General features: G+C 33.4%; 1 long non-coding RNA gene across 1 annotated transcript; it reads left to right on the top strand.

Moving 5' to 3' along the window:
• Positions 1-802: 802 nt before the first annotated feature.
• On the top strand, positions 803-5,232 carry LOC118680899 (uncharacterized). The gene is made up of 4 exons (XR_011396044.1): positions 803-869; positions 938-1,228; positions 1,309-1,525; positions 5,002-5,232. It is a non-coding gene; the product is annotated as an uncharacterized lncRNA (long non-coding RNA).
• Positions 5,233-27,378: the final 22,146 nt, after the last annotated feature.

Raw genomic sequence — 27,378 nt, 5'->3', positions numbered from 1 at the left:
TATCTTCAGTGCAACCAAGTTTTTGTTTTGCATATTTTTGATTAGGTTTACTATTGTGAATGACTCAAATGACAAATAAAAATACAAATGTCTTTTTTGCTTGTATTTTTAAAATTTAAGTTATAATGAGAAACAGAGAGAGCTGTTTTACTAGTATCTAAAAGTGATGTAAGAAATTTATCAAGGTTGATGTAATCGTCCTATTATGACAGTTTACTGCTGATCCTTAAAAAGAGATTGTTAACTGGAAAACTATAGAGGAAGAGCTTGTAAAAGACATTAAATAGATGGATCCTAATTTTTCAAAATTTTGATAAACTGATATTATAAATATCTAGGGCAATAAAGCCACTGTAGACCAGTGTAATGTTTACTTTCGAGTACGAAGTATCGATCAATCAGTTACTATATATAGATACTTTAAAAATCGAGCTCTGAATACTTAAGCTATGCATACCGTCTAATACTACTAAAGATTTATAGGTGTATGTATACCTGCTCATAAAAAGTGTAGAAACAGTTGGGGCACAATCAAATTCCTTCACTGGTATTTATCTGCTCACGTAAAAGAACACAGTAAAATAACCCACAGGTAGTAAAATACTTTGTCAAATATTTTTATAGCTGAATTTTGCATTTCACCAGTTGGGATGAAGGATTATGATGGTATAATGCAAAAGCAACAAAAGTTTCTATGTATGCATATGTGCTCACGTGGTTGTATTTCACCTATGATATAAATAACTTTGTGTAATATAATAGAAGCTGAACCATAGCTACACGCATTTATATCTATATATAGTATCTATATGTAGATGGATTATTATGTATATCATACAACGTACATTTATCAAATATCCGTCCCTCAGGTAGTTTTATATATAAGTAAATTCACATAATTTTATTACGAAAGCATTTATCTTTTTTGGCATTAAAGCGGGCGATAGGATGAATGGATTACGCAGTAAAAAGACAAACAATATATCCTCACATACTCGTATATCTGCAAACAGTCTGCCAGACGAAGATATGAACGAAGCAGGTTAGCTGCAATGTGAAAAGCGAATAAGACTTATTACCATCGGCGGCGTGGTTAACAGATTCCGCATTTAACTCATTTTATTTATATTTTTTATATGCTTACACAATTATCCGAAAGAGGTTAAGCAAATTTATACACAAACAAAAAAGTATGCGCAAGTATTTATACACGCTGACTACCTTCCAGGTGCGTAACACCTTTTTATGTTTCCCCGAGTAAAGCTGAGCACTCTTTAAATATTTAAATATTTCATATTTCAAAGGCAGACCTCTCCCGTTGACGGACATACAGAACCATTTCTTTGAAAGAAATATGATGAAGGTGTGTGAGCAGGAAACAAATAAACAATTCTTCCGTCCATTTCGTGGAAGGAGAGGAAAACTCAAAATTCACGACTTTAAATTGTAAGCGAAATGAATCGCGCACACGTGTCGGAAAGCAAAGCTGGAACACCCAGTAGGAATTCGTAAGGTTGAAGTTGAGGTAAATGATGATTGATGTTTGTGAAACCTCAGCAAATAATTTGAAACTGCTTAGAATATTTAAGGCGTGAAAATAGTTATCGTTATCATTAGATTCATAATCATGTTAGAAAAAGGCATTTAAATATCTAGAAAAGAAATCTGAATAATATTATGCTAGATTAGCATAATATGTTTACGCCTTTTATATCTATTCCCATTAGCTCCCTGGATGTGTGGAATCTGAAGTGTTTTGGCTTCGATTTAATAAAGTCGGGTAATCTATTGGGTAATGACCAGTTAAAACCCCTACAACTGAAGAAATGCTAAACTCTTCTCTTACGATTTACTTTCAAAACACATTAGTATTATTAAAGCTAAATTAAACAGAGCAGATATGGACAAAACTTGCTCATAGTTGTGGCAGAGTATTTGAGGACATATAATAAAGTTATAAAATACCATCTCGGGCAGGTATAACGTTCTGAGAGCTAAAAACTTATCTATTGCGGATGAGGAACTTGAGTTGTTTTGAGAAACCCGAGTGACTCTTGTGTTCTGGATATTGTTCTTTATTAGATTAATATTTATCTAGGCTAAGCCTTGCTTTACCAGGATATTTCCTTAATGCAAAGGCTTTTCTTATGACACTAATCCACTCTCTCCATAACCACTTAGTTCTAATCATCTAACATCCCTTTTCCTGTGTTCCAACTTTGCCCAAAAAGAGTGTCCTGTGTCCACCGTTAGACAACTTCCTAACCTACCTTTCCTCCAAACCACGTTCAGATAATCACTACAACAACAACAAATTATTGGTGGTAACCAAATTAAGCCTTATCGAGCTTCGCATTGGATATTATTTTTTCTGAAGGTAGGCTCTTAAGGGTAGGTGCCATGTGATGACCCCTAAAATGTTACTTGTTAGTGTGTCCAACATGAATACTACCACAAAATAACTTTTTCATATGCCCTGTGTTACTAGTGTGTCAAGACCGAATGGTCTGGTGCAGTTCAGTATAATTGTGTTCCCAGCTGTTCGGTCGTCGTGCTTTTTTAAAGTTAACCTCAGGTTTTCTAGCTTGCTTTTCACAAAAAGCTGGAAGAATAATTTCTTTCCAACTCAAGTACACATTTCCTCTTCAACTAATCTGACTGTCACGCTTTATTGTATACCGGCAACATGGCCTGACCTGAGCACTAATCCTTAAGAGACTTTACTTATTAAGTTAAAGTTTCCGTACAAGGATTTTTTCATATCATAAGTTGAATTGAAATTGAGGACTCTGCTAGCTTTTGTATAATACTTTTTTAAGGAATTTTCTCTAGATATCCATATCACCTTTCTCTTTTACCACACTATGCTTTTTGTGCAATAAATTTTCCTACATACCCGATCTCATCCCTATAAATTGCTTGCGGCTAAGCATTTAAATATTGCAACACCATACATGTTGAACACCGCCTGCAACAAAACTCAATTCAAATGATTGTCGAATTTCGAACATGTGAAACTGTGTGCTCGCTTTGAAAACGCCGAACCCCTTCAGGTTGAACAGCAACACTTCGCCGCCAATGTCGTCATAAAAGCAACAGCACCAACAATGCCAAGCGCAACAATATTGCCTGCCGTCTGCTTCACATAGCCCAGCATCCAGTCTCTGGCACCCCGCCGTCGACTTTGAAACTTTGCCGCTCACTCCTGCCGATGCGCCTGTTTATTTGCCATTCGGATATTGAAGTTATAAAGCATAAAATCAGTGCCAAACACTGGGGCGTTAAAATATTTTCAAGTGCATGTGAGCTTATAAGCACCCGCTGGGGGCGTAGGAAAATGTACACAGTTGCTTCATGCGCTTCGCTCCTGAAACAGCCAGCTGGTTGCCAGCTCAACCGTGCGCCACCCTACGCCTACTTCATTCAAGCTTACTTCTCCACTGTTGTGCTCAACTCCAATGCCTAAAATGTGAATATGTGTATGTGTGTGTGCATGTAAATTTTACCTTCGAGGCAGACATACGTTCTGTTTCAAAATTTCACATTTCCGCCGTATCTACCAACACATCAACATATAGTCAGTTGTGTGTTCGCGCGGGCGTATACGTAACGCTTTTGCCACAGGAAAACTCAAATGCCCGGAATTGTCGGTGCGGCTTGCAGACAGACAACAATTTTCACTTACTTTAACTGGGGAGTGGGATAAGTGGGCTGCAATAATCTTGCGTTGAGAGTTCTAAATGAAATTTAAAGAATTTTAGGATAAGAATTTTACTCAGGTATGCAATTGTAGTTGAGAGTTTGTTAATATAAATTATGGCTTTTTAAATGGTAACCCGTTACTTGATAAATTTATATATGAAAACATATGATTTTACATGTATGGGTTAGGTGTAATCAGAAATATGAAAAAAAGAGAATTTTTAATAATTTTTTTGCCAATAAATTATTTTATTTTATAAAAGTAAAAACATAGCATCATCCAATAAGGTTTCGAGTTGTTCCAGTTTCAACCGATGCACCTTGCGGTGACCATTACTAATCCTTGGAGATTCATATAAAATCAATGCGACAACAAAAACATGATTTTATTAATAGATAAACTAGTCACCGTTTGGGGTTTTATTTTATATTTTTTAATTAACTTTCCAAAAAAAAAAAAGAAGCTGTATAAATTTCATTCACCGCTTCAAAAACATCGTTTTGAGAAACCGGCATTTGAACTTTTACACAACGTTCCAGAGCGGCTGAGAACCCCTTGCTAATTATCGAATAACCCGCGTTTGTTGGACTTACTTAAAAATTTCTACGAATATTTTTAAGATTCCACTTTAAGAAAAATCAGACTTCCCCTAACCTCTTAAAATGATATTGACAAAGTGAGTGTTGGTGTTGTGGCATATACTATACAGTAGATAGCATCTATGATGTAAACTATTATCTAAATTGAAATTGGAAGTTTGTTGTCAGTTGAGTGATCTTTTGCAGTGAAGTGAAAGCACGTCTCCGCGGAAGAATACAATTGAAAATTTAAGGTCCGGTGTGATGGGTTAAAAAATCTTTTTTTTTACATTGTTAAAAAATATACTGTAAAATTTCCAGACCGAAATTTTCAATATTTGCGAAGTGATAGACACAAAAGGAGGGCGCGACGTAGTGCGTATGAAAGTAATTGCATGTAAGACTGAAAGTTGTCAAAACTTTGAACGTGTTTTTCTCGAAACTATGTTTTGAAAATTTCGGGGAAACTCTGACTAAAAAATATTTAACCGATTTGGCTAAAAATATTTTTCTAGATATAGAAGCATCTTTGAAGCATTTATTTTTTTGATAATTTATTAATTTTTTAAACAATTTGTTAGCAAAAAAAAAAATCGATTTTCAGTACCTTTATTCACAAGTCCACTATTTAAGTTATTTATATTTTTTATTTTATTTTTTATCTATCGCTAGCATAAACTATAAATAATAATAATCTCTGCGATTTTTTTTGTATTTCAGATGACTAAGAAAGGCTGCGTGCTTCTCCGAAACCGCTTAACGTTCCTTTGAGGACTCCACTTCAACACAAAAAATTATGAACAAATTAATTAAAAATTAAGTAAAAAACAATTTCTTTGTATGCTTGAAAGTAGTAAAAATGTAGAAATTACAAAATGATCGCATATTATTATCACGAAAAAACGTAAAAATTTCGGCCGTCACACCGGCCTATTACCTTAAAGACTTTAAGTTTGACGTATTGTTAAGTGTGTAAGTCTATTACTCCAGATAATACCATAAATATAATAAATATTCCGTATATACGTGAACCAATTTCAAATAAATGTAGGATACAATTTTGGTTCCGAGATTTTATTTTTGGTGATATATTCACGTTTATATATAGACAAATATTTGCGATTTTGAGTTGCGAAATATGAAATTTAGTTCAATTATGATTTTTTATTTTAATAATTCGAAAACCATCCTTTATTACATATAAAGTCACATCTGAAACAAATATTTATGTAACAAATATTTGATAATTTGAAGACTGAAAATTTCAAACCAAAGAATGAATATTAATATAGATGAGACATAACCACGCTATTAAGAACTGCATTACTTGCAAGACTTTCCATCGAATTTATTGCAAGAAGTCTTTATTTAGGGATATGTGCATTGCTATTCAATTTATTCCTCTTTCAATAAAATCTGTTGCAAAGTTTACCGATATTTGTTATTATAATTTTGATGCAGCGTCTGATCTTATGTAATAATCAGTTCAGTGTTTGCTTTTGTTTACTAACAATGAAATGGGAAGCTAAAGAAAATCTTATTGCGGTGATTGCTGTTCAAAAGTGTGGAAAAATCGCAAGTTAAATTTATGAGCTTTCAAAAAATTTCCAGCATGTTTGTTTACCGTACTATTGATCGTTTTTCCCAAACGTTTACAGTTGATGACAGAAAGCGAAGTGGTTTAACCCTAGTGGTCTAAATACATATGCAGAAATCCCCTTAGAAAACAGAAAATTATGTCAAGGGGAATGGATATATCGGTTAGTTCAGTATCGAGTTTTATTTGAAATGGCACGCGGTCAACGGCCATAAAAGTAACCGTTTACAGATGAAACATTTTCACTATTAAAAAATTTTTTAATAAGTAAAACGATAAATTCTAGGCACAAACGTCCAAAGCTGCAAAAAATGTTAGTTCAAGGGCTCAATGTGGTCTCCAGGCATTGTAATGGTTTATTGGTGATGATCTTCTGCAAAGGCGTTACACAGCTTCACTTCTGTGAAAAAAGGGTTAAAACTGGGGTAAAAGTATACCAGCAAGGTAGTTTTGAAAGCATGCTGCATGGGTTTCACGGCTTCAAAAGATCTATTTTTTTATTGTCTTAAATAAATCTATAACATCTTTTGAATATTGTCCTAAATGCTCAAGTTGATCCGAGTAATAGTTATGAAGATAGAGCCTTAAAAAGTTGCTCGCCCGAGATCAGCTATAAAGTCACATAAAATTTTAAACGCGTTTTTCTCGGAATTGTATTTCCAAAGTCGGTTGTCAAGATTTCTCGCAAACTACTCAACCGATTTTAATGAACTTTTTCAGAGGTCTTCGAAATAAAATTTACAAGGTCTTGGACGAAGTATTTTCTTTTTTCAATCACAACTATTTAAAAAAAGAATAACATCGAGAATTTTTCATTAAAATTTGCATTTTCTGTAAAAACGCAAAAATACAGTTTTAATTATTTCTTTTTCATTTTTGTCTTTTTACCATACTCCATATGATCATGTAAGAAGTTCTGCTGTCAACGAGGAGGGCCTGCCGGAAATGACGAGATTCTGCTACAGCACACAAGGCAAAAACTACCCAGCAGTGGCTTCAAATCAATATTCCTGGTTTCATAGCTGCAGATGATTGGCCGTCTGAAAGTGCAGATTTGAATCCATTGGATTACAGTTCGTGGTCAGAATTGGATACTTGGGCTGTCAAAACCAGACAGAAATTTGGAAAATCTTCAGTTTGAGAGCTTGTGTGAAAGCACAAGATGACGATTTCGAATAATAAAATTAACCTTAGTAAAAAATGTATTACAGTTTCTTTGCTAAAACGCTCTAAACTCATAACAGAACCTATGACAGTGATTTTAGTAAAATCAACTAAAAACTATATATGAAACATCATACAGTCAAAATAATGAAGACTATTGAGTGCTGGGTTTGGGTTGGTTGAGTTGAGTGCTGTATAGAGTCCATCTTTCAAATTTAGATATTTTTTCCGTGCGATCATAGTACTTTTTGCTAACACTATTTGTTCGGTATTCTTAGTGATTTTACTCATATCTGATGAGAGTTTGTAAAAGATTCCTATATGTAAAGGAGCGGGGTAACCGTGGGGAACTGTTTCCTTATTTCCTTCAAGTTCTCATCGCTGGCAATGATTATTTAGCATGAATTTTTTACTTCCGCTCCGAAAAATTGTGTATTCCAAAAAGTTTTAGAGTACAAGTTATTCTTGTGAAAGTTGTTGTACTTTTAAATAACCGAAATCTATAAGGACAGAAAATAATCCTGAGTGTTGTTTAGATAAGATAACATATGGATTGGAATGCTAACATAGAACTTCGTCGAACTTTCAAATTGCGGTAATATTTATTTGTCGACGTTGCCCCTGGGGGAGATGTGGGGGAAATATAAAACAACTAAAATTAAAGGTTTTTTTATGAGTTTAAAGTACTTTGTCGACACGTGTGGTCCAATCATATGACAAAGGATTCTATATAAATGTCTAAATGCATTCAACAACAACAGCCGTAAAACCCAACCTTATCTATTGAGATTATAATTGTGTTTATAATTATTTTGTAATATTATATATAAAAACTTTCAGTGAATATTTTTTTTGTATTTTTATACCATATTTTCAGTTTACCACGATGTTTCTAACACCCAAAGGGAAACGTAGGAGACTCTATAAAGTATATGCATAAATGATCAGCGTGACGAGCTGAGTCGATTTAGCCATGTTCGTCAGTCTGTCTGTTTGTATATACGCGAACTAGTCTCTCAGTTTTGTAGATATCGGTCTGAAACACTCTGCACACACCATTTTCTCACCAAGCAAACATCACACTTGTCAGTACCGCCGATATGGGCATGTCATACAAACTGAACGACCGAAATGAATCAGTATGGAAAATTTTTTCATTTAACAAGGTATATTAAAAAAAATTGGCAAATATTATTATCCAAGGCATCGCTATAATCTCTGAAGAAATTGTTTGGATCGGACTACTATAGCATACAGCTGCCATACAACTGACCGATCAAACTCATGTCCTTGTACGGAAAACTCTTTTAATTGTCGAGGTATTTTCATGCAATTTGCAATTTATTATTGTTTAACGCATTTTTATAATTTTCGGACGTAAGGTATAGTTTTTGGAATTCAGAATTTGCTGGGAACTGGAACAGAATGAGTGTTCTCAAGGCATTGTTTTTCAACAAGTCTTTAATCATATACTACTCACTTTCTCAGTACAGTATATAATTTTGTTACCCAATAACTTTATATTGCAAAATTTGACAGTTTAATAATTTGAAATAAATCACCGTTAGTTAAGCGTTCGTGTAAAATTCGTTGATAACTGTGCTTTATAAAAAAATTTTCGAAAAATATGTAAAAATTTTAAATAAATATTCTTTCAATACTTCAGAGTTACCTGAACCAGCTTCGAACCAATGCAGTGAGTAATGATCGCGCAATTTGAAATCCTTCCGCTATTGAAACTGCACTTAAAAATCGTTGCAACAGCAAATTTCAACAAAGCATGCATTTCAAAGAAAAAGAAATAAGTGAAAATAATTGCCTGGTAAAAAAATACTCCGAATTTCACAGGAATATGACGGTGCGTATGAGTAATCTGAATACCTTAAATACAGCGACGATGGCATTTCCATGAGCGATAACGTTGATATACACTTTTTACCGTTCACCAAGCGTTGTTTACACCACATGGCACGCAACAAAAAAGGCGAAGAAAAGAAGTAACGGAAAATGAAACAACAAAAAAACTCAAGAGCATTGGCAACAAAAGCGCCAGCGACTGAGACAAGTGAAGTAGCTGAATTTTTGCTGCTGCAGGCATGCAATTGGAGTGCAAAAAGAAAAGTGGAAAATGGCAAGGAATGAGCGCATGCAAAAATGCTGAATTACGGAAATGCGCCACTTCACAAACATGCCTTTGCCATTAAGCGTCAAAAGGCGAAAAGAGGTAAGAAAATTTGAGGCAGCTGAAAAATTATTGCGTGCACATAAAAGCAAGGAAAGTGCCACACATGCAAAGCAACACACATGCACTCAGTTAAACACAAACACAAATGGGCAGGATATCAATTTCCGATAACTAAAAATATTTCAGCTTACTTTCCATCTACCCGCAGTGCTCTTCGGAGCGTGGTGTGCTCACTTACTTTTGTTTACTTTGGAAATTTTGGAAAATTTACACCTGCAGACAGCTGTGCATTTAATTGAGTTTCAGCGTTTAAGCTGAAATTGAGTTCTCAACTTTTTTCATTTCGGTTTCGAGTGCCTGGGAGTGGTGAGCAGTGGCGCGCAAATGGCAGTTGCCATGTCTGGCGTGCTTCCGGCTGTTTTTGTTTGACGACTGCGCTTAAGATAGGGTATTCCGTTGTGAGCGGTATAGCATTGCCCCGTTAAAACAATCTAAATAATTAAAATATGCAAATGCCGTTAGACTAATCCGAACCCAAAACAGAAACACATGCCGGAACACATACATAAACAAGCTCAGCGGATAGAAATGCAAGGATTTGAATATAAAATAAAGTTAACTGCATAAGAGGGTAACAGTTCATGTATTGGAGTTCACTAGCTTTGGGTTTTTACGCGTACTTTGTGTTAGTAAAATCTAAACTCTAATAAATTTATGTAACGGCTCATGAAAAAATTATAAAAGATGGAAAAAGTGGAGATTCATTTCCAATTATTAACCTCTGTATCCATGGCGGCTACCATAATTTTAAATATAAGCTTAATATTATATATATAGAAATACTTAGTAACAAAATTAGATTAAATTAAATTTGAATCTACAAATTTACTATAGTAATGTATATATTTTTTATACCATCGGCAAGCAGAGATTTCAACAAACATAAACTTCACTGACTTCTTAAAAAAATCGGAAATTTCGACTCGAAAATTTTCAATTGAAACTTAAGGTTTTTTGCGATTTTAAGCCGAAATAAGGTTTCCTCCTAAATATTTAAAATTTAAAAAAATACAGTATGTTGTTGTAAACGTAATAGGAGTATACTTTGGATTAGGAATATATTTAAGAGAAAAGCTAAAACTCATATTTTTTTAAAGCGAGAACACTCGAATCAATAAGTGATAAGATTCATTGTAAACTAATACTTACACCCTGATCAGGGTATAATAAGTTTGCCACGATGTTTGTACCACCCGGAAGGAAATATCGGAGATCTTATAAAATATATATAGCTTATACCAGTAGGAATGGCATGGTTTTGACAGATCGTGGCGGCTATGTTTGTTTGCGGAATTGTGTCAAGCTTTGTCAGTATAACATTTGATCAGTCACGTTTCCCTTTGGTACAACGCTTGGAATTTGTCTAACATTATTACCCAAATTCAAGTTCTCCGGAAATCTGGAACCTCGAAAAATTATCTTCTCAGATGAGGTCCATTTCTGGATTAACGACTTCGTTAACAAACAAAATTGTCGTTATTGGTGTGTGTCAAATCCTCGTGTGGTTCAGGTAACGCAATTGCATCCCCAAAATTGACCGTTTGGCTTGGATTATCTGGCGGCATCATCGGGCCTTATTACTTTCGAAATGATACAGAAATTGTCGTTACCATTAATAGCGAGCGTTGTAACGACGCGGAAATTCAAATTATCAGCGTGACGAGCTTAGTCAATTTACACATGTCCGCTGTTTTGTCCGTCTGTATATAAGCAAACTAATATCTCAGTTATCTATCTGAGATTTCGCACATATTATTTTCTTTCCAAAAAGCTGTCATATAAACTGAACGATCGAAATCAAGTGCTTCTATTTTTCAATTGACGAGTTATCTTTAAGAAATTGGTGCAATCTCCGAAGAAATGGTTCCGATATGAACCCTATAGCAAATATCTGTCATACAAACACATTTTTAAGGGTTCTTTTGTATTTGTGTAGGGTATTATAGGATCAGCGCAAGCTTTTTTCTACTTTTTGTTCTCATTTTATGATATGAAACCGCAATTCTCAATATCTATTTACTTTAAAAATTATGTTGTAGATATATCTATTTATCGTTATAGTTATCTTCTTTGCCTTAAGCTGCCTGTTTAAAATATTTATATTTTGCTTGAAACATATCAAATTTAGTTATAAATATATAGTGCCATATTAAAAAATTAAACTCCTAATTCCGCAGCTAAAAAGCTGTTACCCTCGTAACTAAATGCAATTATACAAACGCTTCCTCATTCACCATCGCGTCACTTTCAACCAAATATACAACGCATACCGTTTCACCGTTGAGGTTGCACTCAAGCCGATTTGCGTGAATTATGTATTCATAGCAGTGAAATTATATCCTTTTACTTAACTGTTTCCATGAAGGGAGATACATGCTTATTTGTGCACCCTCTCCAACCTACAATCGAAATTAAATTCGACACAGTACTAAGTTCAGCTATTTACAGATTAAATAAATAAGTTTTTATTGCTTCAAGTTGTAAGCCAGTTTGGGAAGTGCCACCTAATTTGGGTGCAACTATAAGCATATATATTTTCCTATTTTGTATAAACCGTAGCAGCAATTCAAAATCCAACGAGGGTTTATTTTTACACAGTTTTTAAGTTCAGTTAGCTCCAAAGTTCATAAAATACTGCCAAATTTACTCTCGCAAATGCTGCGCTATTTTAAGTTATTGAACTCCGTATTTTAAGCAGCCACAAGCACTTGCAGTAAGTTAGTGAAAATTCACGCTTGCAACAAGCATCTCTGTTGCATTTCGCGTAAAAAGAGAATTGCTTTCTATTTTGCTGCGCATTTATTAACTCCAACATGTTGCTGTAGTAAACGTTACTCAGTTGCAAGTTTCACTGCCACTTCTTTGTAGGTATGTTTGTATGTGTGTGCTTTGTTGTTATTGTTTTTGTGTGTTCATTAAGTTTCATTTCATTTAGCATTAACTTCATTTGCTTTTATTGCGGCTTAGTCTTCTGCTGATTTGTTTTGTTATAGTTGTTGTCATCAGCAGAGTGTTGGCGTGCAAATTTTTGGTGATGAATTTTAAGATTATTTGAGCTTGACTTTAAGTTTTCATTGCGAAGTCGGAATTTTAAGCAGTTTATGGAAACTAAGTAAATTTTTATCTTATTAAACCAAAGAAAGTAAGCATTTATTTCTGAAGTTAAACTAAATTTTAAATTGATGCCAGTGCGTATACATAACTTTTAAATAGTGTAAAGAACAATTTTAATAATTATTTAGAAATAACACCGGTCAACTGCTTTTTTGCGAACGGGTTATACATAACTTATTTTTATTGATTTTGTACCTCAAAATGAATAAGAATAAAAAAGTTCTGCCTTTGCTTTTATGTATTAAATATGGAAAAATTCAACTCAAGAAAAATACACAAAAATTTTACATATACATAAATTATTGAAAGATAACGAACATTTATTTAAGATTCATTCTGACAATAAACTTTTCTCTTCGCCTCTGAAAGCTTTGGAAAAACATTCCACAAATATTTGAAAGATGAACACCTGAACCTGATTCTCTTCAAATTCTCCGCACATCAAACTTCATTGCTCTTTATTCCCCAGTCTACAATAAAAAGTAACATATTATAACCTAATTTATGTGCTAAAAATAGTTAATAATTATTATAAAAAATACAAGTGTCTACATGACACATATGGAATTCATCCTGAATTTTAATACGCAGATTAAAGTAAGCTTGATATGCTTCACAAATCTTTAAGATTTTACTTAAATCATATTTTTTCTCCTTCGTTTTCATAAATCCGGCGCAAATATAGCAAAATCAGTCAGCATCTTGTTTGCAACTTCTCCAAGACACTCTGAGAGTCATTGAGGCTCTTCAGCTCCTTAATAATGATGGCCTACCAGAAGATTAAAGCGAGTAAAACCTTTCGAACTTGTATCAAAAAAAAAAAGAAACTATAAATAAAATAATCATTGCTCAGGTCTCACTAAAATAGTGACTATAATACATACATATGTATAAATTTACACATCTGAAATGAATATCATAGGATAAGCATTTTGTAATTTTAAAACCGTTAAAATTTAAGTCAGAAACAAATAGTTTTTAGTATTAATTTACAAGATTGCTATAAAATAAATTCCCCAAAGGGGTGTAAAGAAACAAAAAAAAAATGATTGTATTATGTTGATATACTTTGATGCTTGTATGATAAAATTTGCAGCTGTATTTATTGCTTACTTTGTCTGAAGCAACCGTTAAGGTTACACGTGTGTTTATGAGCTTAGCGATTTTCGTTTCGTAAAAGCGCACACGTCGTTGCTTGTTCGTGTATTCTTGACCAAAAACCAAACTGTGACGATGCCTCAACCTCCATATTCGCACAGGCATGACTCCGTGTGACCTTTTCATATTACCAAAAAAAAATAAAACCTTAAAGTGCCGTAGTTTTACAAGACAGATGAAAGTTGCTGAAAGAGCTAAAGGCTAACTCAAAAATCGAGTTTAAGAAGTATTTCGACGATTGGAAGAAGCGCTGCATATGTACATAATATCGAATGGGGACTATTTTGAAGGCGACAACATTCATGTAGGCAAATAAGTAAGTCTATTTTTCAACAAAAACAAAAAAAAAAAAATTCCCGTTGTTTCGTGAATACAATTCGTATGCTAAAAAATATTTATTTTTTTACTCAAATGATTAATATCGTTTGATCACTTTAAAAATATCATTCCCTTATTTTATGCTTTTTCCAACGTTTAACTTACTTTTAATAAATAATTATTAGTATAGCTTTCAGTGTTTAGTTCAGTTCAGAAGTGAATAAAATAGTTCCTAATTGAAAAAATATATATATATTTGTTTATAAAATCGTATCTTTTGTTTATAGAAAAATTCGAAAAAATTCAACATATATTTCATTGGAAAGCCGACAAAAAAATTCATCAACTTTAAGCCGACTAGTTATTTTTATAATGAAATTTTTTTTTTCGTATACGCAAATGTTTAAAGGTGCTTTTTTCAAATGTCAGCATTTATGTGTATAATAAATCAAATAGTTTAAGATTATAAATTTATAAGCCAACTCATAATTTCTTATTGAGTAAATTATATTGAGTGTGTGTGAACGAATTGATTATTCCATTTACAGTGTAATAGTCTGTTTGCACATGCCAATAATTCAACTAAGCAATTAAATAAGAAATGGAGTTTTTCTTATAAACGCTGATATTCTTCATACCAAGAAATTGCTTTTTTCATCTTTATCGTTCTATCTGCTGTAACTCTCTTACTTGTGAGATTCTGGAAAAACAATTATATTTTATTGGTTTAGTTTTATATGATATTTTGATATTAACAATTATGTTCAATTAAGATTAATATTGTTTTCGATTCACAAGACATATTCACAAATTCATTTTGATTTACGTAAATTGCTTTTGCTTTAAAATTTAATTTCGACCAGCAGTTTCGAAATCTCAAGTAAGTAATTACATTTCGCAGACGTCACCAGGACAATTTACTTGAACGTTAAATAAATATGTTTTGTAGCTTTGAGCGAATTATATGTTTCTTTTGCTGGCTACTTTTTGTCACATCATATCACATCCTTCTTCTTCTTCTTCTTGATGTCATGCAATTTCATAGCTGACGAAGCAATGTTTCACTTGCGAAGTGAAATTGATATGAAAAAGCATTTCAAGTTAAATCAATACTGACATCAAATTGTTTACTTTATGGCAATGAATGTTGTTGCAGACAGACGATACTCGTTGACAGAAAGCAGTATACAATTCGACTGTCAGCTTTGAATGTAACTAGGACCGAAATGCGTCTGCACCAATAAGTAAAATAACCAAAAAGTAAAAAAAAAATTAAAAATTATAAAATGAGACAAAAGCAAAGCAAATAAGTCATATGTAAACTGCTGTCTGCTCAACTACTTTTTTACCGTATATTTGCTTTATGTGCGCCAGTGTGTGTGTCGAGGTGCGGGCTGTCTGTATGATGTATGTATCGATGTCTTCGCTTGATGACCGGTTGGTTTTAATTACTGTAGCAAAGGCAAATTGAATGCGGGCGCCGGATGAAAAAGTCAAAATAAAAGTTGATTGAGACAAGTAAATAAATATGGTATACATATGTAGATACCTTTACATATATGTATGCATGTAGTGAATATGCAAATATGGTGTCGCTGTAATTGGCTATCCTTGCCTTTAATACTAATAAAAAGTTTACTCCTATCTAAATTTTGCAACAAGCTTAGATTTCGCTACTTCAGGGCAAAACTTTCACTGCTTTACTAAGGCTTGGTTGCCATAGCATAATTTAAAATTTAACGTTACTTTTCATGCTCAGCACTTGGCTGCTGTATTGTGCAACAATCGTCAAACAATAATAATCTATGACCGACCTCCACTATATATTCAATACAATGCCCACAAATGCATTCCGTACAGTCAGGGAAATTCTATATGTGGACTGAACAACTGCCCCCATGGTGAATGTGTGCTCTTAACACTCTTCCCGCTGTGCACGTGTGCTTTGAGATAGCAGTAAAATGCATGGCTCTGGCAATCTGGCATCATAAATAAATTCGTCGCTGTCATTTCCCACATAGTGTGCCTTAGAAGAGGACTTTGGGGATCTTTCCAGTGGTCGCTTTTATTGGCTGGCGTTTGGTTTCCACTGGCTAGTTGTGGCTAGTTGACTTCTCAGTTTAGTGGTGGTCAAGGCTATAATTGTCGTTATCGCTTCATTGTGTGGGTGTTGCACAGTGCTTTAATTACAATAAACCTTTAATAAAAATGTGAAAAATAGAACAGTGCAGTCAAGTTATATCAGAAAATTTGAGTGAAGCTACATAAATTTACGACAATCTGAAAATGTGTGAATAAATATTTTCAAATCATACCCACTCATACAATATCCTTCACAAATAAAGAATTTAGCAAACAAGAACTTAATCTTGATCGGTCAGTTTGTATGGCAGCTACATGAATTGTGATCCGATCTGAAAAATATTGAGTAGATAGGTGGGTAGTGTAGGAAATTTCTGAAAAAACATACTTTTTTTTTTCATTTACTTATATTGAAGAGCATAATCCTTCGTTTTTCAAGGTATAATTTCTAAAAACTACTTAGTTTCTTCAAAATCAAATATGCAAGTGGTAAGGCCATACAAAGGTTTCTCAATTGCATCCTATTCAAGTCGATTAATTTTTCTGGAAATTTAATAATGTCTTGAAAACTATACAAAATTGTTTAGACCAATATCTGTGGAACGAGCCCCATAACAGCTAGCTTTCACGGTTAGCGTCTTAGTCATTTCCGCGAATGATTTGCCAGATTCTTACCATGAGCTTGAGCATCGGAATTTTTTGAGTACTAAATAGTTGAAAGCTCAGAAAAAAATATTATCTCTCCAGAATATTTCTTACATATTTAATAACTTGAGAACATTAAACGTGTGGTTCTTTGGAGTGTAAGAGACTTAAATCATCCAAAAACTACAATACGAGAGCGATTGTAAGGTTTTTTATCCGCACCGCACTATGACGCCATTATCGCAAGATAAATTTGTTATCAGGTAATAAATTCTAGTAGAAGTTGATTGTCTCTTTCAACCTCTGACTCCCCATTTTATTTTGATCAAAGTCCGAGGAACAGTTAAAACCGGGGACTTCATTCGACTAACCTGCTCTCGGAAAGGCGAAGACCGTTCCATCGGCGCGAATGATTATGCCATCGTTTTCTGGAATTCACAAGGTATGATATGATCTTCGACTACCTTGAGAAATCATCCAATCGGAGTATTGACCCAAAAGAAGACTATGTTGAGAAATATATTGTAATATAAGCGAAATTTCATTTGTGGCTACTCGCCCTCATAATTTTAGTTAAAATTTCATATAAAACTCGGTTTTACTATTATATCCGCAGTAAGTTTTTCCTTCATATATTTTATATAGGTATATCAAGTATAGCACGAAGTTTGGAACACCCAGAAGAAAACCCATTATATGTATATATATAAATATATATATAAATTATTAGCGTGACGAGCTGAGTAGATACAGCTGTGTCCGTCTGTCTGTCTATATATACGCGGACTAGTCGCTCAGTTTTTGAGATATCGATATGAAATTTTTCGAACGATCTTTTCTCTCTAAGTAACTGCTCACTTGTCGGAACCGTAGATATTGGACCATTATAGCATATATCTACCATACAAACTGACCGATCAAAATCAAAATGAAAATTCATAAAAAGTCAAAAAAATATTTCTTTCAAACACCACAAAATTATATGTATTTCTCATTTAATAAACCTAAAACACTGTGCGCCTGCAAGTATGCTTCGCCTTCATGGTATTTAGTAGTACTAACGACCGGCAAGGCATTAGTTTTACGATTATTTAAGGTTATTATTGCGGCTGGTGAGTGTGAAGCGCTGCGTTTGTTGGTAAAAGGCTGTATACAATGTTGCTGGTAGCGCACGAGATATTATTTGCAGCTGGACAGTCGAGCAAGCGGACCAAAGCGAGTTATACTTTATAGAGAAATATACAGTTAGAGCTGCTAACTACCGGCAGCTTAGCTATATGCATACTTTTCTATATATGTGTGTATGCATGACCGCTGCTTGCTGAGATAGTGTCTAAATAAATAAGCGGTCCCACAGAATAGATGAAACCAGCACCTTGGAGGCCAAACTCAGCAGGATGTGTGCCTGACCGGCGAAAGTGAATTCACTTTAATGAACATATATGTATGCTTCTGGGGTTACGTGTAGCATACAAATTTTCTTAAATTGTTGCTATTGGTATCATTAAAGCAGAGGTGGTTTGTTAGCATTTGCGTCACCCAATAAATTTGCGATTTCCAAGTATAATATGATAAATAACTTTTCCATTTGGCTCTGAGTGCTGCCATGCCACTAATAATGTGCTAATACATTTTATTACAATGCTTTATTACTTACAGTTCCATGCTATGCTAAATCAGCCAAGGCTATACTATGCTATGCCTGTGTTTGATCATTAATATCTCCAGCTTGGTTCTTTCATTTCTAATATTATTATCGCTACTTTGGTCCATTGCTAATTAAATTTTGCCATACTTGCAACACATAAATCAATACAAAATATTCTCTCACACCTTGACGCCAAAGCTGTTGCCCTAATATTGCCACACGCCCCACTAATTAAAGCAAAAACCGCCCATTGCCGTAAAACTAGCACAGCAAATGCCGTAAATATCATCGATAAGCGGTGGCAGCGTTTATTGTTCAGTCAGCAACCACCAACCGTTAACCAGAAATGCTTTGCAAGAGGCAGGTATTGTTGTTGTAACTCCTTTTGCTGCAGCAATATGACTACGCTGTATCTCATTATTAGTTTTGATGTACGTTGTAAAGTTATTGTTGTTGCTTTTGTTATTATTGTTTGGTCTGCAGTATCGCCTAAAATAATATCTAATAATAATTTTTCATGCTTTTAGTCATCATACATACTTACTATGATATAGCCTAGCTGCTTACCCTCATTTTATGTCCGCTGCTGTACCACGCATTATAATACAAATATATTGTACATAGGTACATATGTGCAGTGTGTTTGTATTAATGTTGAGCACTCATAAGAGCTGCCCAAAAATTAATTAAACGTTTTTGTTGTTTTTTTTCCCTTATTTTTATGTTCTTTTCTGCTCATTTTGCTGCAATTTATGTCTGCTCATGTTTGGCTGAACATTCGTTAGGAGTGTCCACTTGCTCATGTGGCAAGTATATACACATCCAAATGCATGTGTTGCACACACTTGCTTGTGTGTGTGATACTTTCACTTTTGCTCATTTAATAAAGTCACCTGCTGCAGCGTAAGTTATGCTCTTTTTTATTAATGCAATTTTACGATATTTAATATTGAAATAACGGTCCGAAATATTTGGAATTAATGTTTACAGTTACTAACGTGAATGTGAAAAATAAATTTCAACATATTTTGGATCACAGAAATTGCGATAAATTTTATGTATGATTCGTGTTGTATGGAAGAAGACCGCTAGTATTTCGAACTGACAACTAATAGTTTGTAATGTTTTGGAAATGAAAAAAAAGAAAAAATCAATAAAATAAAAGTTTTTTAAACAAGCATTTGATTCCGATCGTTCAGTTTGTATGGTAGCTATATACTATAGTAGTCCGATATCAGCGGTTGCGACAAATGAGCAGCAGGGAGAATATGACGTTTGAAAAATTTCAGATCGATGTCTCAAAAATGGGGGACTATTTCTCGTATATAAAGAAGGATAGGCAGACGGTGGTATTTTGCTTCGTACGGGTAAGAAAAAATAATAATTAGTTTTCTGGTTATGTTTGTCAAAAATATCCCTTGAGACAAACAAGAGTACAGACTGCAATGAATTTTCTGAAAAAAATAACTATCGAAATCATCTTAAATCTTAAACAAAAGTGCTTTAAAAATCTTGTAGATAAAAATTTTAGCTAAAATGTGTTTTTTTAGACATGTGGTTTTCAAAAAGGAACAAAACGCATATAATTTCATGTTATGGCCAAGAATTTAGTTTTATTGTGTGGCCGAGAGGCCCACTTTTCGACCACTTCTCGCAGCAATTGGGGCCGTAAGTCAACAATAATGTGCCGAGTATCTTCACATACACTCACAAAAAATAGTCTAGCGGTGTTAACTCGCACGATCTTGGAGGCCACGACGCGAGATAATGCGCTCTCCAAAGTTTTCTTCAATAAATTTATTGTGTCGTTGGTTGTATGGCATGTAGCGTCGTATTTTTGGAACCAAAGTTTATCCACATTAACATCCTCCAATTAAAATATGGACCAATAATACCATCTGCCATCCATTTATCGCTGAACAAAATTTTCTTGTGAAAATCGAGATCGGTGGCAATCTCGTTTTGGGCCCATTTATTGAACGTGTGATACCCTTGATGGTTGTTCGGCTTCAATTCTTGCACGAGAAACAAAATTGAAAGTTATTAATTGGTGAGAGTGGAATTGCGACTTTCCGATGAATTTGTAGACTGGTACCCAAATGTTTGAAATTTTCGCTAACTTATTATATGTATAAAGCTGACTAAACAATAAATAATTATTTAGTTTTTTTCATGTAATTTTCGATTTTAAGGAATTACTGGAGTGATAAAACACTAAACAAAATATTTTTGTTAGTTTTTATAGATAAACATAAATTGGATAACCAATTTTGTCACTGCTGGTTTCACAATTGTTATAAACTTAAATTTCGTTCTCACATTAATGTCAGTCTGGAAAAACCAAAGATGTTTCGGCAATTGCGAGACGTTTGACAATATTAGTTTGACCGATTCTTGAATAGTGATCGGTAATTCAAAGCTAAAGTATAAATTTACTTAGATAAGATATAATCCGTTTATAAAACTTTGACTGATTTATTGAATTAAGTTGTTTAGGTCTTAAATCTTATTATAAGCTTTACAATTATACTAGTAGCCTGAAGTTTATATTATATTTCAGCTCTTTTCGGTCGTTGTGAAATATCAGGTAAAACTATTGGAGCGTAAAGTCCACGATTTTCTTCTGAAGTATTATTATTATTATTAAATAAAATTTATTTTTCTTTTAGGGTATCAAGGCTTTTTCACTAATCTAGGAAACATGTAAATCGAAATTGGATATCAGTGGTTAGTTTGTCTCTCAACGTTAAGAAATGGATAATTCCGCGAGTATCAAAACTGAAATTTCTATTTAAAGATGGAAAGATATCACTGAAGATTTTTACCGATAGCACTACCAATTATTGAGGTACTCTGAGATAATAAAATTTCCTTCTGGTATTTAGCATATATTTGGTCTCTGGGCAGTATTTTTTTATGTATTGCAAACAGTTGATCAATTTAAAATGGCAATAAAGCATTTTATATTTTTTTCGAACGTATTGGACCACAGTATTTGAAATTGATAATATCTACTCGCATATATTTTATGAAAGAAAGTTTTATTGATAAACCATAACTCTTTAGAAGACGACTTAATCATTCAAAGAGAAGCGCAGCTAAGCCTTCAAGTCTAAAATAAAAGAAAATGATTATTCTGCTCAATGCCAGGCAGAGGTATACAAATAAGTATAATATATACAACTGAGTATCTGTAAAAATTAACAGAAATAAAAACAACCCAACCCTATGCTATACACTGTCTTTATATTTATTGTTCAATAATTTGACATTGTCTATCTCTTTTCAAATTTACATTTAACTGACTTTTTACAAAGTATAGCTTGTCCTCAACATACTTGTTCTTACTTCATTCATTAACATAAACTCACTCAAACATATTAAGTTTGGCCAACACTGTAATTAATTTTCTAACCAATAAAGTAGTCAGTCAACTAAAAACAACACGAGTCTTACAAGCCGCTGGCAGCTAATTAATGCAAGAGCAGGCATATAAAACCACCAATATTAGCTGCGCCAACACAGACAACACAACATATGTATAAGTATGTGTGTGCGTATTTGTAAGATAACTGCACTGTTGGTCTTTCGACAGGAATAATCGAACAAAGTGGCTAAGTCATGCAGCATTCGGAGCACTCGAACTTGTTATGCCTATTAAGGCACTTGCCATTGGCTCCTCCAATGCCTAGCGGACACTTCGAAGTGATGCTTTGCTAATAACTGCGACAGGTAAGTATACGGTGTTGTTCACGTAAATAAAGATGGTTGTAATATTGGGATAAGTTGAAGAGATTCAGTAATTTAATAACATTTGTGCTTGTTTGAATCGTTTTTTTTCGGATATTTATATTTCGGAATGCTAGTAATTTAATAATATTTGAACAGGTTTTTAGGGGCAAATCTACCTGTATGTATGTAGCTTTTTTTAGAATATTCCTCAGATGGGCTGGATGCTTAACTTACATTTTTTGGAGGTTGCCGACCACAATTTTACCACCCTTAATTTTGCATTCAGTAATTTAAAAAACTAATTTTAAAATACCTCTAAAATATTTAAACTGTATAAGTTAAGGGTTGCCATCTATATAAATAATTCTAATATAAGAAAAAATATTCCCCTTGAACCAACAATAGCATTAAGAGGACTTAATGTAATGTTTTCATTAAAATTTTTTTTTCTTATATAAATGACGCTAACAATATGACCGCCACTGTATTTACCATAAATGTGTGCGCGCTGCTTAGCTGGCTGAAGCAACAGAGTTGACCAACAGTTGGACAACCACAAGCACACTTCACCGCTCTTCACTTAGGGACATATTATCGATCTAATGGTCGTGTAATTACAGCTCCAGCAAATGGGCAACATTAAATCATATCATTGGAAAGCAGGAGATTAGCATGATTGCAACATGCACACGTAAATACACAAATACATTATTGAAAACAAGAAAGAGTTGGCTGAAAGGGTGGAGGGGGTAGGAAATGAATTGTAGTGATTACAGAGTAGGACCCGAATAAGCACTGATGCAACAAGGAGATGGTAAAGATAGTGAAAAGGCACCCTAAGCATGATATTGGTGAATTTCTAGGTGTGTGTATGTGAGTGAATGTATGTATGTATGTGTGTGTGTGTGGTAAGAGTAGATATATGTGGATCGAACGAAAGGTGAGTTGAGCAATAATGAAACCAGTCGAGACAGTGATGAAATTACTTTCAGTTTGCCGAGTCGGCACAAGTTGTGGCATGCCACATATTTGTTGTTGCAACTGCTGCTAGCTTGCCTCTTGATGGCTGCCGCTGGTATTTTGCATATTCCAATCCATGTACAAACATGGCAGAGTCTTGCATTGCAAATATGTAAATGAAAAATAACAATGCGTGCAACAATAAAAACAACAATGATAACATTGACAACTACAATGTATGGAAAAATGTACAAACGGAGCGCGGTGTGGCAGTGTCTGTGGGCATATTGATGTTGTTTATTGCATTCCGGTGACACAAACTGGTGTGCTGCCTTGATGAAGAGCGAGAGAGAGAGAGCACGAGGGAGAGTTGCAGAGAAAGCGGGTGTATTGATAAAGTGGAGTCAGGTGGCGGCTGCTTGCTACGATAACATGTCTGGCGCTGATAAGCTACAACAGCAATAACAATGGTGTACAGTAAAGATAACAAAAATAGCAACAAAGCATCGGAGGCGGTGGAGGTGGTTGGTTGCATAACAATGCCAATAATAGGAGACGGAGCAACGTAGATTTGTCTATTTATGCGCAAATAAGTCAATGCGTGATGATGTTTGTATTTGTATTTGCGTTGCAAGTTAGTGCAGCAACACTCACAAAAGCGAATAGATTACATTTTCCAGATTGCATTGGCATTTCGAATGGAATTAAAATTAAAATCGAAAATGAAATTGCAATTGCAATTGAAATGGAAATTGAAAAAGGCAATAGAGTTGTAGATTTTCGCAGACAGGGCAGAATTTGTTATTTTTTTAAGTGTGTTTTGTGCTGCAAAAATGTTAGATCAAATTGGTGTTTGAAGCGTTGCAAACAAATATATATTTGTAAATTATTTTTAACAAAAAACAACAAAAAAAAGTATATCGATACCCATCTATATAATAAAAATCAAGCAATATATACACGAGTGGTCAATATCAATACAGTAATATAAAACTTTCAGCCGTGGTAACATTTTTTTGCCCACCAGTGTATATATAGGATATTTACTAAAAAAATTTGTAAAATATTAAACTCTTTTAACTTTTCGTAAAGTTATTATAACAAAAATAAAAGTTATTAAGACAGTAGCGTTTGGCTTTTAGTAAAATCTTTTGTTTGCAAAATAAAAAAAATAAATAAAATATTGTAGGAAGAAAAATGTTTCAAATTATTTCAAATTTTTTTTCTTATTCAAAATATTTTGTTCCAATTTTTTAATTTTTTAATATTTTTCTCTACCGTAATTATTTTCCTTTAATTTTTTTTTTAACTTTTATGTTTTAAGTTCTTTTGGAAACTATTTTTTCTATTTTTGTAATGTTAGAGGAAAAAGTTAAAAAGTGAAGTTTGAAAAAAAAAAATTTTAGTAAACTATTTTTTACAAATAATAATATACATATGTAAAACAAAAATATTAAAATATTTTGTTACTAACACTTTTACTGTTAGTAAAGTGATTAAATCAGAAAAAAAGGTACTTAAGTTAGTTTGCTTTTAATAAAAATATTTTGTAGGAAAATTAAAAACAGAAATGTTTAGTAAAAAATATTGCAGAGATTTTATCTTTTAGTGAAAATAATGTGTTTGCAATTTATTTAATTTTTTAATACTTTTTTATACATTTTTTTTAACATTTTTTTTTTGACTATTTTTGGCAATATTTATTGATATTTGTTTCCAAATTTATTTTTAAAAAATTTTTGATTTTTGTTATCCGTAATTTTTCACAAGAGAATAATTCACCATCACAATTTATAATTTATATATATAGTTATTACTAATTCACACACACAAAAACTTACTCACACAAATGACCATTTGAATTAACCACACTCGCTCATTTACCGCTTGCGCTTTTATGTTTTATTACATGTCATTTCCGTTTCCTGCATCCGCTGCAACAGTTAACAACAACAACAATACAGACAACTGAACGGAAACCCCCATTACACATATAGATATATACATACATACATACATATTTAGATAGAGATACCAACAGCTGCAAGCTTTGACCATTGCGCTTATCACCCACATATGTATCTATACGCACACACGCACAAACTATGACTTACAACAACAAATAAAGCATGCAATGCACTCAAACAATTCGCCAACTAAATAACCATGCATTTAACCAGCAATATTCGTGCGACCAATAATTGCACCTACCACATGGCAACAACAACAACAACCGGCAGCAAAGCAGAAAAACGTGCGCGACAAATGGGTGTGAGTGACGAGCGATTGGAGTTGTTGGCCGCCAGCATCAGATAAAACACAATTTATATGCGTCCTTTCCGCTGCACTCTCACTACAGATTACGAGGCTTACCGTTACCGTGTTTGTGTGCATGTGTGTGCGTGGTATTATCATTTGCCAGCCAGTGTAGATCGCAAAATTGCTTTTTGTGTGCGTTTGTCCACCGGCTTTGACAGTCATTACCGTCAACTGCAGCTGTGTCTACACGATGCATACACACATATAATCTAAATACATATACCTACATATAAGTACGCATAAACAGTTTTGGGTATATTTATATGTTTTCTGGGCCATTTGGCAACCACATCGGCTCTTTTTAATTGTGTGCGAAATTACAACACACATTGTGGGCAATTGAATTCCATTTCATTTGGTTGTCATTTCAATGCTTTACTTATATGTAAAAGGCTTTTAATTTAAATTATGTGATTTGTTATAAATAAACTAGGAATTTCATGTTTTCTACTGAGTACCCTGAGAGCGATAATTTAGCTGTTGATTTTTTTTCTGTATCTAACAAGCTGCAAAGATTCGCTTTTTTATAAAGATTTGAATCTTGTTTGAAAAACTGGTTGTTGTTATGCACTTTGTTATATAACTAATTATGTGCATGAATACAAACAAGTTCACACAAATGTAAATACGCGTACATGCACTTCAGGGCATGAATATTGCCAAGGGGGTCGGCTATAACTTGCCCCATAATTTAAGTTTAGTGTTGTATAATTATATAGACGTTTATAGACTGGCTTGATGATCGATGTGGTGTAGTAAATCGCATAAATTTGTGTGGTGTCATGATACTTGCACTATTAAAAGCATCTAATGTGGAGGTATATTCATTGTACTAAAGTTACAACTAAATCTAAAGTAGTAAGATTTAATGCAGTATTTTTGTTAGTTGTAATTTGCTACTTTTTTTTTTTTAATTTTAAAATTTTTGTTTAATAAAATTTCCTTACTTAATCTCAGCAAAAAATTAAAATCAACAGCCATTTTTGTCCTCCATAGTAATCTAGCAAACATTGCGTTAATTTGAAAGCATACTTTTGGGAGTTGATTTTCTCACACCATTCCGTCAGAAGTGAATACATTTTACATGCATACATATGTTGTATAATACTTATAATTACGAAAGAAATAAAAATATGTTAATATTAGGTCTAGTAAAAAGAAAGGCATAATTTTTCCAATAGATGGCTTTAATAATCTGCATCTCGCGTTGTATAACTGAGCGTATTACGCAATAACGCGTTAGAATGATAAGATTTCGTATTAAGAAAACTTTTCAGACAGTTTTGTGATTACTTGACTCAGTATTGTTATAACACTCGTCTACGATGGACATCAGCAAAGAGAAAATACGCCATATTTTACAGTTTTCTACGATATAGACGAAAACGCCAGCCACGTGGATGAAAATATGAATAATGTTTTTGGTCCTGATACTGTAAGAGTCAATCATGCGCACTTTTGCTTTCGTCGATTGCGTACCGAAAATTTTAATGCCAAAAATTACTACACTTAGAAAGGGCGTGGGTTTATATGAAAGTGTCATTATGCATTTCGAGCGCAGCAACTTTTCAACCAACCAGTATAAGTACTGGATTTATTTTTAAAATGTAAGGAAATATTTGACCATATTAAAATAAAACTGGAAATTAACACGCATGACATCAGACATCATGTAAATTGACTGCAAGCGTATCTGAAAAGCAATAGTTCAACAGATCATAGAAATAGAAATTTACATTTTGAAGAAGTTCAGCTTGAAATATCTTAAGTTAATAGATTAATAAATTATATTTATAAGTCTATAAATATATGGTTTATCCAAAGCAATAGGGATATTAGGACGTTTTTTCATGTTTACTTGTTAAATTTACGCACTTTAATGCTCAACTTCAAATGCGATTTTTTCTCTTATATATCTGTCTATTCATTCACAGTGTCTATTAAATAAGGCTTCTCAATAAATTTAGTATCCAAAATATATAAATAACGGCCTAAAAATCTTTGCAGCAACTAACACCACTTCTTTTGTATAAACATTTATTTTTTATTAGGTGCTTTTTAATTCCACAGAATCGTTATGTTTCTCTCCTTCATTTGATACCAAATTTGTTAAAA

This window comes from Bactrocera oleae, chromosome 4 (genome assembly GCF_042242935.1).
Source record: "Bactrocera oleae isolate idBacOlea1 chromosome 4, idBacOlea1, whole genome shotgun sequence".
Lineage (NCBI taxonomy): Eukaryota > Metazoa > Arthropoda > Insecta > Diptera > Tephritidae > Bactrocera > Bactrocera oleae.
This window is presented reverse-complemented; position numbering and strand designations above follow the sequence as displayed.